Below are 12,500 nucleotides of genomic sequence, written 5' to 3'. Positions count from 1 at the left end.
CGAAGCACTTGGACCGACGGCGGACTACGACGGAACGCTTCAGCTCCGCCAACGGGGCACCCACGCTCTCGAAGGAGACATTTTCCGTTTCGCGGCAATTCTCCGCCGTGCCGTGACTCTTCTCGCTCGCAGACGGCGCTGTCGCGTCGAACCGCTTTCGGGGGCCACCCTTCTCCTCCCCGCTCCTCGCAAGAATCTGCCGATTCCCATTCCTGCGACGAAGCCCGGAAGGGCGCCCACACAGCTGCGGTGACGTGAACGAGCGACCAGCTCTGGAGCTCGACGTACTTCGAAGGCAAACAGCGCAAATTGCGATCGCGCTGGCTTTGCGCACGGCGCGGGAATCGGCCGGCGTTTCATTCCCACGTTTTCCGTGCACGCAAGCGTGCGCTTCCGACTCTCTCGCAAACGTGCGCGCTACATGGCAACAGACGTTCGCGCCTCGTGCTTGGACCGCTCTTTCCCTGCAGGTATCCGACTCCATCCTGCGGCGGTCTTACTAGAGGCGCGCACTCGTCACGCTGCAGTAGTATTGCCTCGTTTCCGTCTTTTCGAAGAATTGGCACAACGGTTTGCCACCGTCTCCCTCTCGTGAGGCCGCTGGCGCGTGGCTTTAGCGCTCAACGTACTGTCCATGATGCCGACGCGGTCAAAACGAGTCGACGGACGCACGTTCCCTGTGCGCCGAAGTCTCTCTTGATATGTGATCCGACCCTCAGACAGACGAAGCCAAGGGAAGACCCAAGGCCGCAATGTGCGTTCAAAGAATCAGTGCTCAGTGTGTCCTGCAATTCACACCAAGTCTCGCAGCTGGCTGCGTTCTTCATCGACCCGAGAACCGAGTGATCCACCGCTTAGAGTCGTGAAAAATAGTTTGTTCAATTCAGTACAGTACAACCAGGGTTTTAGGCACGTGGCGTCTCCCTGTGTGTGGTTTCGAAGAGCGCCTTTCGGCGTGCGCTCCTCCAGTCTCGCTCTTTCGGCGGCCGCGTCTCAGCAGCTGAAAGCCTAATGGCACTCCACTCCTGCTACTCGCGCGTGTGTTTTGCGCCCACGCCTTCCTCGCTTGCCCTCGAGGCACCTTATGCCGTTTGCGCGCACTCGAAGCCGGTTTTACCTGCCAACCATCCACCGGACCCGTGTGTCTCGTGTGCACGTTCACATCGCTCCACTAAAAATTGCAAAGAGCGACAGAGCCATGATTAGGGCTAAGCCGCTGTGGAGTCTTTAACGGCTACACGGCCACGGGCAGGGCTTCACCCCCATCGACGTGCTTCGCTTCAGTCAGCAGTAGGTTCATAGAAGGGCCTCAAACACACACACACTTTCGCATCGGCAGATCGCCGCAGCATAACCGCTGTTGATCCAACAGCCTACTTGAGACGAAAGACAAGAGCCCGGCGCGCGTACTCGCGCAGCTCTCCAAAACCACTCGGCCAGTGCCAGGGACGGCTCCCTGCGCCGGCGCCACAACAAGTCTACTTGAGGCGGAAGACGAAGCCAGCAAGGGCCTGGCCGCAAGTGCGTTCGAAACCGGGACTACAGTCCCTCGTCTGTCCGTACTTCCTCTTTCGACGTGCGGCGCCTTCCCAAAGCGCACAAGTCCGCTAACCGCAGAACGCTTCCGACGTAGCAAAGCCGCGTTTCCTTCGGTACTTCGCAGCAACGCCGCCTTTCCCTCGGCGGCGGGCGAATAGCCTGCAGACGTCGTCGCATTAAACCGCGATCTCGACACCTCGCGCGTCACGAGCAGGAGCCGACCGGCAGCCTCCGGCCCTTTCGGACTCGGTGGCATTTGCCGCGGAGGACGGGAGAGCACTTTAGGCCACGGTTCCTTCCGTACTTGGCAGCCGCACCCTCATACCGACAGTTCCATGACCGACCGAGCGCCACACCGTTCCTTTAGTACTTGGGTGGCAACAAAGTCGGGTCGTTACTCCATACTCGCCGCAGGAAGCGACCGGCAGCCGCCAGCCTTTTCAGACTCGGCAGCGTTTGCCGCGGAGGACGGGAGAGCGCTCGCACCACGGTTCCGTGTGTGTACTAAGCGGCAGCGGCATTAGCTCTCGACCGTCAGTTCCTTGACCGACCGCACGCTTCGCCGTTCCCCTCGTACTGGGCAAAGCAGCAGGTCGGGTCGTCTTACTCCCATTCCGCGCAAGAGCGCCAAAGCGGACAGAAAGCCCACCCAGTGTGCGTTACGCCGATCTGTCTCGCGTGTGTGCGGCCAAGCCAACCGTCCAAGGTTGCAGCCGGCGTCCACTGGGCGCAACAAATTTGGCACGGGGCGCCCCTCAAAATTCAGGCAGTCCCCGGCATGTTCGGGTTAGCCGTCCCCGCGTCCAGCGGGGCCAGCGGCGGAAAGCGTCGGGCGCAGCGAGCTGCTTCACCCACACGGGGTAGAAACAATGGCGCTCGCCACCCTTCACAATCCGGTAATGATCCTTCCGCAGGTTCACCTACGGAAACCTTGTTACGACTTTTACTTCCTCTAAATGATCAAGTTTGGTCATCATTCCAACAGACCGGCGCAACCGAAAGGCCGCGCCGGACATCGGTCCGAAGACCTCACTAAATCATTCAATCGGTAGTAGCGACGGGCGGTGTGTACAAAGGGCAGGGACGTAATCAACGCGAGCTTATGACTCGCGCCTTACAAGGGAATTCCTCGTTCAAGGGAACAATTGCAAGCCCCTATCCCAATCACGAAAGAAGTCCACGGGTTACCCAGTCCTTTCAGACAGGGATAAAGACACGCTGCTTCCTTCAGTGTAGCGCGCGTGCGGCCCCGGACATCTAAGGGCATCACAGACCTGTTATTGCTCTGTTTCGTGCGGCTAGGAGCCGCTTGTCCCTCTAGAAGGTTGTAAGGTGCTGGGAACCCCGCACCTATTTAATAGGCTAGAGTCTCGTTCGTTATCGGAATTAACCAGACAAATCGCTCCACCAACTAAGAACGGCCATGGCACCACCATCCACCGAATCAAGAAAGAGCTCTCAATCTGTCAATCCTCCCAGTGTCCGGGCCGGGTAAGTTTTCCCGTGTTGAGTCAAATTAAGCCGCAGGCTCCACTCCTGGTGGTGCCCTTCCGTCAATTCCTTTAAGTTTCAGCTTTGCAACCATACTTCCCCCGGAACCCAAACACTTTGGTTTCCCGGAAGCTGCCCGCCGAGTCATTTGAGTAACTCAGGCGGATCGCTGGTTGCATCGTTTATGGTCAGAACTAGGGCGGTATCTGATCGCCTTCGAACCTCTGACTTTCGTTCTTGATCAAAGAAAACATTCTTGGCAAATGCTTTCGCAGTAGTTCGTCTTGCGACGGTCCCAAGAATTTCACCTCTAGCGCCGCAATACGAATGCCCCCGTCTGTCCCTCTTAATCATTACCTCGTATTCCAAAAACCAACAGAACAGAAACGAGGTCTTGTTCTATTATTCCATGCAAGTTTATTCAGGCGACTCGCCTGGCGTGAGCACTCTAATTTTTTCAAAGTAAAAGCACCGGCCTTCTCGAGGCACACAATGAAGTGCACCAAGAAAGGACCGGCATGATGTTCAGTCCGAGCCGTCGCATCGGGTAGATGCACTACTCGTCTGGAACTGAGATCCAACTACGAGCTTTTTAACCGCAGCAGCTTTAGTATACGCTATTGGAGCTGGAATTACCGCGGCTGCCTGGCACCAGACTTGCCCTCCAATTGATCCTCGTTAAAGGATTTAGAGTGTACTCATTTCAATTACGGGGCCTCAAAAGAGTCCCGTATTGTTATTTTTCGTCACTACCTCCCCGTGCCGGGAGGTGGGTAATTTGCGCGCCTGCTGCCTTCCTTGGATGTGGTAGCCGTTTCTCAGGCTCCCTCTCCGGAATCGAACCCTGATTCTCCGTTACCCGTAACAACCATGGTAAGCAAGTAACCTACCATCGAAAGTTGATAAGGCAGACACTTGAAAGAAACGTCGCCGGCTCGTGGCCATGCGATCAGCACAAAGTTATCCAGAGTCACCACACAATACGGGCCGAAACCCGATCGATCTTGGTCTAATAAAAGCACCCGTCGCCCAAAGGGCTTCAGGCTCACTGCATGTATTAGCTCTAGAATTGCCACAGTTATCCAAGTAGGAAGAAACGATCTAAGGAACCATAACTGATTTAATGAGCCATTCGCGGTTTCGCCTTATTTCGGCATGTACTTAGACATGCATGGCATAATCTTTGAGACAAGCATATGATTACTGGCAGGATCAACCAGGTAATCGTTCAACTGCGCGTCCAGCCTTTCAAGCAGGCCGGACGCCGTTTTTGCGATGCCGAGGCCACCTTCAGGCGCCCCAACACGCTTCGTTCTCGCAAAGGGTAGCACTTTGCACAGTCCGAGACGACGGCGTTCGAGCTCGCTACGGCGCCCTCCCCGCAGGGCCGGGTATCGCCACGCGGCAAGAAGCACGCAACATTCTCGATAGACCGGTTGTGTCGACTCGATCGCGGCTTGCGGTTTCTCTCGAGCCCGCAGCACTGGTGGACCGACCGACACTTGCAACGTAGCCGAGACGGCAAAGCCGCTAGGCGACGGGTCACGCCCCGCGCCTTCGGCGCTTTCGTATTTGATTCGTCCGAGGACGATGCGGAACACACTTCGATATCGTGGAAAAAAGCGTCGTCCGACAACCCAGCCCCTAACGCATCAAGCGGATGAGGCTGCAGACGTCAGCTGTGGGATCCACGGGAGCGATACCGGGGACACGCTTGACGGGCACGAAGCCCGCCGCATATCAAACACCCAGGTCGCTTTTGGGGGCGAACTGCTCTCTGGGACCCCCATATAATAGCAGCGATAAGTACCCAGACCTCCATGGGGCCGTACTCGTGCCACTTTCGACGAGGTTTGGCGGAAAATCGTGCCGCCTCGATAACGCCGCGAGCAAGATTGAAAGCTTACGTCGGCAGCACAATGCCGAAGTCGTGAAAGCGCAGCGCGTCTACCGAATGCGCGAACGGCAATTTCTCGCTAATGGCCAGTACGGTTTCCTGCACAATTGCCTTTCTGTCGCCCTACGGGGCCCCCGGCCGATCGATTCGAGGCACGCTAGCACGGCCCCTTCGCCATTTCCGAGCACGAGTGCGAACAGTGCGGGCGGCGTGCTCGACGCCCCGGCTGACGTCGTTTCGGACTTTGTCTCTTCGGCGTGCTCGCGGCAACGCCGCGGCCAACGACGACGTCTGCGCGGTTCTTTGCCGTTCCCGGCGTGCTATAGTGCAGCCCTCTGCAGGGTGACACCGGCTCCGTCGTGGCCGTGCGGCGGCTTGTACGCAAAAGTTGCGTCAAAGGGCGTCGCGCTCGCGCCGCCCCGGCACACGCGGTTTCGGGACTTTGTCTCTTCCAGCGCTCGCGTAGTCGTGGGCACGATTGTCGACTTCGGAACGGTTGCGCGGACACCGCCACGAGCACGCGCCAAGACGAAAATCGCACTACGGTACAATGTCCGGCCGGGGCCCTACGGCCCCTTACAGTAGCAGCGATAAGTGCCCAGACCTCCATGGGGCCGTACTCGTGCGACGCGGCGGCGTACTGCGCCGAGCCGAGCGCCAATATTTGGCTTTTGCAGGGCGGATTCGAGCTCTGGCGATTGCCGCGGGTACCGCCGCTCACCGATTCAAGGCACGCTAGCGCGGCCCCTTCGCCATTTCCGAGCACGCGTGCGAACAGTGCGGGCGGCGTGCTCGACGCCCCGGCTGACGTCGTTTCGGACTTTGTTCTCTTCGCGTGCTCGCGGCAACGCCGCGGCCAACGACGACGTCTGCGCGGTTCTTTGCCGGTTCCCGGCGTGCTATAGTGCAGCCCTCTGCAGGGTGACACCGGCTCCGTCGTGGCCGTGCGGCGGCTTGTACGCAAAAGTTGCGTCAAAGGCGTCGCGCTCGCGCCGCCCCGGCACACGCGGTTTCGGACTTTGTCTCTTCCAGCGCTCGCGTAGTCGTGGGCACGATGTCGACGTCGGAACGGTGCGCGGACTACGCCCACGAGCACGCGCAAGCCGAAAATCGCACTACGGTACAATGTCGGCCGGGCCGTACGGCCCCTTACAGTAGCAGCGATAAGTGCCCCGACCTCCATGGGGCCGTACTCGTGCGACGCGGCCGCGTACTGCGCCGAGCCGAGCGCCAATATTTGGCCTTTTGCAGGGCGGATTCGAGCTCTGGCGATCGCCGCGGTACCGCCGCTCACCGATTCAAGGCACGCTAGCGCGGCCCCTTCGCCATTTCCGAGCACGCGTGCGAACAGTGCGGGCGGCGTGCTCGACGCCCCGGCTGACGTCGTTTCGGACTTTGTCTCTTCGCGTGCTCGCGGCAACGCCGCGGCCAACGACGGACGTCTGCGCGGTTTCTTTGCCGGTTCCCGGGCGTGCTATAGTGCAGCCCTCTGCAGGGTGACACCGGCTCCGTCGTGGCCCGTGCGGCGGCTTGTACGCAAAAAGTTGCGTCCAAAGGCGTCGCGCTCGCGCCGCCCCGGCACACGCGGTTTCGGACTTTGTCTCTTCCAGCGCTCGCAACCATGTCGGGGCCGACGCCGACGACTGCGTGGTGTTTCAACGATTGCCGGCGTGACACAATGCAGCTGCGTGCGGGATGCCAGCGATTCCGTCGTGTCCGTGCGGCGGCTTGTACGCAAAAGTTGCGTCAAAGGCGTCGCGCTCGCGCCGCCCCGGCACACGCCGGTTTCGGACTTTGTCTCTTCCAGCGCTCGCGTAGTCGTGGGCACGATTGTCGACGTCGGAACGGTGCGCGGACTACGCCACGAGCACGCGCAAGCCGAAAATCGCACTACGGTACAATGTCGGCCGGGCCGTACGGCCCCTTACAGTAGCAGCGATAAGTGCCCAGACCTCCATGGGGCCGTACTCGTGCGACGCGGCGGCGTACTGCGCCGAGCCGAGCGCCAATATTTGGCTTTTGCAGGGCGGATTCGAGCTCTGGCGATCGCCGCGGGTACCGGCCGCTCACCGATTCAAGGCACGCTAGCGCGGCCCCTTCGCCATTTCCGAGCACGCGTGCGAACAGTGCGGGCGGCGTGCTCGACGCCCCGGCTGACGTCGTTTCGGACTTTGTCTCTTCGCGTGCTCGCGGCAACGCCGCGGCCACGACGACGTCTGCGCGGTTCTTTGCCGGTTCCCGGCGTGCTATAGTGCAGCCCTCTGCAGGGTGACACCGGCTCCGTCGTGGCCGTGCGGCGGCTTGTACGCAAAAGTTGCGTCAAAGGCGTCGCGCTCGCGCCGCCCCGGCACACGCGGTTTCGGACTTTGTCTCTTCCAGCGCTCGCAACCATGTCGGGGCCGACGCCGACGACTGCGTGGTGTTTTCAACGATTGCCGGCGTGACACAATGCAGCTGCGTGCGGGATGCCAGCGATTCCGTCCGTGGCGGTGCGGCGGCTTGTACGCAAAAGTTGCGTCAAAGGCGTCGCGCTCGCACCGCCCCGGCACACGTGGTTTCGGACTTTGTCTCTTCGAGCGCTCGCAGCGATGTCGAGGCGATCGCTTACGTCTGCACGGTTTCCGGTGTGCTACAATGCAGCAGTCTGCCGCACTACACCTCTTGGTTGCCGAGGCCAGCACGGCAATTTACTGAAGCGAGCGCATTGCGCCCAGGCGGCAGCGGACTTTGTGCTTTCGGGAGTGCTCTTGCTGTAAAATTTGAACGGCTGCAGCTGCGCGAAGCAAGTGTACCTATTTTCACTCTCTCTCTGTCTGCCTTTGAGGCGACTGTAATTTCACTTTAAACGCAACTGGAGGCGGGAGCAACCTGATGAGAGTAGGTGGACTTCGGTACATGTTGTAATTTAGAAATTGCTTTCAGCTTTGAGGACATACACCTTCGCGCCATCTGCTTTCCCCGTCCTCTTTGGCACTTTATAGTATGTGCTGCATGCTCTGCATTCCAAAGAAACACGCCTGTGTCTCTCCCTCTCTTCACGTTCTTCTTCTTTTTGTAGCTGCTGTTGTAGAAGATGCTATGCTCTTTAATCGCTGTAACATAGAGTGCTTGCACAAGCCAACAACTGTTGCGCGTTTTTTTTTTTTTTTTTTTCTCTTCCCAAGACGTTTCTGCCATTATTCACTAACTCTCGTTCTTAGTATGCAATGGAGCGTTAGCTCGCGCCATCTACCTTTCTTTCTGTATTGCAAAGTCCGCAGGTTTTCCTAGTTCCGTACACAGATGGCGCTAATGCGTTTTGGCGCCAGGTTCGAACGACCTCGCTGTACTCGTGTTTCCCATTTGAATGTTTCAAAGGGGTTTGCGACAGGGGGTGGTTCTTGTGCAAGGCTGAGCTTTCCAGCTGCGTTTAAGCTATGCTAGCATGTGTGCGTATATATATATATATATATATATAAATACACAAACACACACACACACACACACACACACACATGCATATATACATACACACACACGGTAATGGTAAAGATGATGAGGTAGCACTTTTTTTTTTTTTTTTTACAATGCCTGTGTTTCAGATGGCGATCTTTCTCCCCTCTATGTTTCCGGTGGGAAGGAGTGTGCAGCGTTTTCTATATTTATTTTGTCATTCACTTCTATGTTGCTCGTCTTCGTACATGGGGCATGCTACCTAATTCTACCGGTCGATTCGACACGTTGCGATCCGTCCCGGCCTGTGCCGTATCAAAATTTTCAGTGGGCCTTGCGGTAAATAAAAAGAAATGAAGGAAATGCGCGTAGTATATTACAATTGCACACGGGCTTGAAACGAAGCCCTCAAGGAAGGGTCACCTTGAGCGGTCGCATTCAGACGGAAGTAAGCATTCCCCTGGCGCGTTTTTTTCCGCTCGCCTGTTCCGTTTTCTACGAGGTTGCCTTGGTTGGTTTCGCGTTACAAGCAAGCTTGCACTCGGGTCTCGTTTCTACGCGACAGCGTTTCGTTAACAGCGAAAGACTGAGGCGTTGCGAGTTCATCCGTGAGATAGGGAGCGTTGAGTCTGTACACAGGCTGAATTTTATAATATTGCCCACGCTGTTGCTGAGGTTACCCATGTCGGCAGGGCGCCCACAAGGCAGTAGTACAATGAAGTGAAGTGAAGGACATCGCTTCTCGGCCTTTTGGCTAAGATCAAAGTGTAGTATCTGTTCTTATCAGCTTAATATCTGATACGGGGTTCTATATGGACCCACGATATTAAACCTATTTTTGGAAGTTGGCGGAGTGCTTGAAGCCTGCTTCACCTCCGCCGCAGGTCGGCCCGGTATTGCACTACCTCCGGGATCGGCCCCGCTCACTTAGGTGAGACTTCATTCAATCAAAATGAAGAGCACAAGCTCAACGCGAGCAGTGACTTGACACGCACCATTCCTATACTACACGCAACGATGCCGGTTCGCGGACCACGAGAGTAATTAAACTGCCACTCCATCTGTGTGTAGCGTCGCACTTGTTGCGTCGCAAATGGGACAGCCGCTCCAGCAAATTTCTAGTTATGGGCTTCGAGAAAAATTAATGAAAGCAAAAGAAAGAACCAGAATTCCTATTTGTCCGATGTCTCTGAATGATTGTCTCCTGTAAAGAGCCACTTGGGGGGATGGGGGGTAGGATTAGCCGTGGGGTTCGCAATCAATATGAATCCCACTCAAAGCCAACACTGGATTTTGGAGTTCACTATCGCTTGGATCCGTAAACCACCGCGGCCACGCAAGCTCGCCCTGCCGCCGAAATCCGCTGCCCAAGTGGGAAGAAAGATTCCCTATGAAAGAAAAATAGAGTGCCCGATTCTGGCAACTACTGTGCAGCCTTTGTGTACACATTTTCGCAGCAGTGGGACCGAGCGCCTCGAAAACAAACTTGTCGTATGCCCAAATGTGGCGAAATATATTCAAGGGTTAAAAGGTGCCTCATCTTTCTAACCTGTATGTTACGAAGACCTGTTGCTACCTTTTCATCATGAACATCATCATCATCATCATCCTGGCTACGCCCACTGCAGGGCAAAGGCATCTGCCATGATCCTCCAAGTACCCCCGGTCAGGTGCCGATTGGTCGCCATGTAGTCCCTAATCTAATCTGCCCTCCTAACTTTCTGCCACCCCCTGCTACGCTTCCCTCCTCTTGGAATTCAGTCTGTAACCCTTAATGGCCACCGGTTATCTTCCCCCCAGATTGCATGCCCCTGCGCATGCCCATTTGTTTTTCCTGGTTTAAACTTTGGTGTCATTAACGAGCGTTTCTTCTCGCACACCCCAATCTGCTCTATTCCGATCCCCCCGTGACGCCACACCCCCATCATCCTTCTTTCCAGAGCCCGTTGCGTCGCCCTCAGTTACCCTTCGGTAATCCTCAAAGCTTTTTGTTGGGGCACTCGTGGCATCTTTCTCGTTTAATGAAGTCAAATTTTTTTCAGTTTTGGGGGAAAACTCAATGAGCTAGGCGCGATTGTGTCCCTGGCGCCGCTCTCAACAAGATGGCGGCGCCCATGCTTTTTGCCTGCAGGTTTCGGCCCTACGCAGAACACGCCTGCCGGGCAGTGTAGCCACGTTGAAGGGGCAAAGCGTAGTGCAGGTGAAGCGCTTGCTCGGGCGAAAAACGCAAATATGAGCCAAACAGGAATTTCCATTATTGGAAATTCCAGTTCAGTTTGCGCATTGCGTTCGCCTAAGGTAAAGAACACAAATGCGAGTGCCACAGCAGTCAAGTCAAAGCTTAGGATTGCGTATCATTTTTTTTTTTTTTTTTCTTTTCGTGCCTTTTACTCCTGGCCTGCGTGGCCCTAGCGCGCATGCACACGAAAGTAATGAAATGCTGAAAACACGAAATAATGCGGTGCGGCTGTATCATATCTATTTTGTGCGGCTTTGTTCTTTGTGGACTACAGCGGGTGTGCGTCATGAGAAAGTTTCGGTGCCCTTCTTGGGTGACCAGTGAAGCTATATTTAAAACCACATTGATTTGTACGGTTATTGCTACAAACTGCGTGGTGGGTGTTTTTCTTTTTCGCTGCCAACGATGGGTTATCGCAACCGCGATCGGTTCTGCTGCTACGCTAGACGCGTGCTTGCCAACGGTTGGCTCTATACGCGACCCGCGACGCGTGGTCGGCACATTCAAGCAGTCAATTGCAAACCGTTCCAAGAAAAAGGATGTACTCCACTTGCCACCTAGTTCGACGATTGTACTTTCTGACCCTCGAGGAAGCGCCGCCTTCCCACGTTTTCTATAATACGATAAGATTCAGAGCGACCGCGACCACTTGTCTTTGTCAATATCTCGGAAACGCTTTCTTTGTTTTCTTTTTTTTTTTTTAAATCCAGATACTCAGACGCGCCCGTGTTCACGCGCACTTGTTCTCTCCGATAAGCAGGGAAGCTCGGTTGGGGTGGTGTCGGGCCTTGCGCATGCGCTGCTGAGCTCGTCGCTTCGCCGGCCGGTCGATGCTGGCGCGGTACTGGTAATGAACTTCGACGTGCATGGTGAAACGTCACTTTGTATTGCCACTGTAGACTAGCAATGCAATGTGTTTGCGAGCGATTGGATAAATGAGAAAGCGTGCACTGTCTACAGTTCATGCCCCTCTAGAGTAGTGGAAATGTTGCTCCAAGTGTTAGGTTTGTAATTTGCGCCTACGAACATGAACTAAACAAAGAAAATGGTCTGCAGCCGCCTTCGCTTCATAAAATTCCCGTACGAAGAAATTTCCGTGCGCGAATGAGAGAGCAAAAGAGAGAAACCATGTTAAGAAGAATGGCTGCCTTTTACGTGATCTCGCGCATGAAACCAGACGATAGATTAATTTTAGCCGTTCATTTTGATTTGCCGAATGTAAACCGGAACACTTTCTCCACGCGGTCTTCAGATTTGAATGGCAATCAATCACATCCTTTCTTTTTTTTTTTTTTTTCTGTTTCTTTCTATCTGGAACCGAAAGAATTCAGAACGCCATTTCAATCTTAGATTCGATTAGATATCGCGACTGGTATGCTGAAATATCACGCCTTATCTGGTGTTAACCTTCTTGATCACGGCAATAAAAAATCGCCAGTTCCCGAACTTTAATCGCGCCGAAGATGAACCGATATGCTGGATTCTTATTGTCATGATTTTATAGAAAGCGCTGGTTCTATGGCTAGCTTTGAGGAAAAGAAAAACATCGTTCAGGAATGTATAACTCTAAACAACTAAAAAAAAAAATCTGCCGGCAATTGGTACTACAACGAGAGTACTGAGAATACTGGAAAAGATGAAATCCAATCATGCTGAACTGAACTGAGATTATTTCATCAAGACATGCCCCGAAAAACGTGGCCACTTTCAATGATAATTTCAAATGTGATTTCTTTCTTTTTTTTTTTTTCTTTTTTTTTTTTTTTACGACGGATATAATTATCTTTCCAATGGCGGATGTGAAAATTTCAGAGCACGTCATTTTCGAAATCCCAAGGCCCCGGACGCATTCTCTCTTCTTTAAGTATTTTGGTGGTGCACACGGAGGAAAATTTCGCGCAC

General features: G+C 54.8%; 3 non-coding genes across 3 annotated transcripts; 1 reads left to right on the top strand and 2 right to left on the bottom strand.

Moving 5' to 3' along the window:
• Positions 1–709: 709 nt before the first annotated feature.
• On the bottom strand, positions 710–862 carry LOC140214872 (5.8S ribosomal RNA). The gene has a single exon (XR_011891800.1). It is a non-coding gene; the product is annotated as a 5.8S ribosomal RNA (ribosomal RNA).
• Positions 863–2,436: 1,574 nt separating this feature from the next.
• On the bottom strand, positions 2,437–4,253 carry LOC140214875 (small subunit ribosomal RNA). Its single transcript, XR_011891803.1, has one exon. It is a non-coding gene; the product is annotated as a small subunit ribosomal RNA (ribosomal RNA).
• Positions 4,254–9,093: 4,840 nt separating this feature from the next.
• On the top strand, positions 9,094–9,286 carry LOC140214873 (U2 spliceosomal RNA). Its single transcript, XR_011891801.1, has one exon. It is a non-coding gene; the product is annotated as a U2 spliceosomal RNA (small nuclear RNA).
• The last annotated feature ends 3,214 nt before the right edge of the window (positions 9,287–12,500 follow it).

Source organism: Dermacentor andersoni, unplaced genomic scaffold, assembly GCF_023375885.2.
Source record: "Dermacentor andersoni unplaced genomic scaffold, qqDerAnde1_hic_scaffold ctg00000699.1, whole genome shotgun sequence".
Classification (NCBI taxonomy): Eukaryota; Metazoa; Arthropoda; class Arachnida; order Ixodida; family Ixodidae; genus Dermacentor; species Dermacentor andersoni.
This window is presented reverse-complemented; position numbering and strand designations above follow the sequence as displayed.